This window comes from Chaetura pelagica, unplaced genomic scaffold (assembly GCF_000747805.2).
Source record: "Chaetura pelagica isolate M959 unplaced genomic scaffold, ChaPel_1.0 scaffold372, whole genome shotgun sequence".
In the NCBI taxonomy this organism is placed as follows: domain Eukaryota; kingdom Metazoa; phylum Chordata; class Aves; order Apodiformes; family Apodidae; genus Chaetura; species Chaetura pelagica.
The window spans coordinates 218,613-219,899 of NW_009952257.1; the positions used below are offsets into that span (position 1 = coordinate 218,613).

At 52.3% G+C, this 1,287-nt stretch overlaps 1 pseudogene; it reads right to left on the bottom strand.

Moving 5' to 3' along the window:
- Positions 1 to 266: 266 nt before the first annotated feature.
- The window catches only part of LOC104397455, a 13,100-nt pseudogene continuing 12,079 nt past the window's right edge, over positions 267 to 1,287 (bottom strand).

Here is a 1,287-nt window from a genome sequence, read left to right on the forward strand (position 1 = left end):
CTGGAGATGACATCATTAAAGCTCTACTGCTCACCTAGTGTGAAAGTGAAAAAACCAACTATGTTTCATTTGAAAATGCCCCAAAGTTTTGTAACTCCAGAACTGAAAAGTAAATCAAAAGCTCTGCTTCTGCTGTGTTTGCAAAGGAATCTAAAGCCTTTATTCTCTAGACATTGACAGGACTACAAGGACTCATTGCAGAAGAAAGTGACCAAGAGGTTCACATTCTGTGCATCCTCAGGTCACTTTGTTGCCTCATGACAGCTTCACTCCTCCTCCCCTATCTTCTTGCCATGAAATTCCCTGCTCTTGGCCCGGAGCTTGTTGACCTGTGACTCTGCAATGTCAGCCCGCTCCTCGGCTTCCTCCAGCTCGTGCTGGATCTTGCGGAACTTGGAGAGGTTGACGTTGGAAAACTCCTCCTGTGCAGGGAGAGGCAGTTGGTGGTGAGGAGCCCAGGGCTGGGGTTCATATTCATTTCAACGCGTGTGCTGCCCTGATGGAGGGTGGCTCTTGCCCATGCTCCAAGCAATACTTACAGCCTCCTCAGCTTGTCTCTTGTAGGATTTCACCTTCATTTGCAGCTTGTCCACCAGGTCCTGCAGCCGCAGAATATTCTTCCGGTCTTCCTCAGACTAGAGCAGTTGGCAAACAGGGGAGAAAAGCAGAGATTGCTTCTGCACCATGTGAGGTTCACTGCTCCCCTTGGGGATGGTGGCTGCACAGCCTGACTTGCTGTCAGAACACTCTGCCAGCCCAAGGAGGCCTCCTGCCTTACCTGGTAGGTCAGCTCCTTCACCCTCCTCTCGTACTTGCGCACACCCTTCACGGCTTCAGCGCTGCGCTTCTGCTCAGCATCAACCTCCCCTTCCAGCTCCCGCACCTGCAACGACAAGCCCAGCTTTGGAGCTTCCCTGCTGGCTGCTGACACCACATCCTCACTCACACACAAAGAAGAGCCCTACACACCCTGGCCTCCAGCTTCTGGATTTGCTTCTTGCCTCCCTTCAGGGCCAGCTGCTCAGCCTCATCCAGACGGTGCTGCAGGTCCTTCACTGTAACGTCCAGGTTCTTCTTCATCCTCTCCAGGTGGGCACTGGTGTCCTGCTCCTTCTTCAGCTCTTCTGCCATCATGGCTGCCTGGTGAGGGAAAAAGGTCAAGAGCCATTTTGGGACTGGAGATATTTTTGGAAGAAGGCACTTCCATTAAGCATTGAAAAGAACCCTCAGCTCACATCTGTGATGGCCTTCTTGGCCTTCTCTTCAGCATTGCGGGCTTCCTGGATC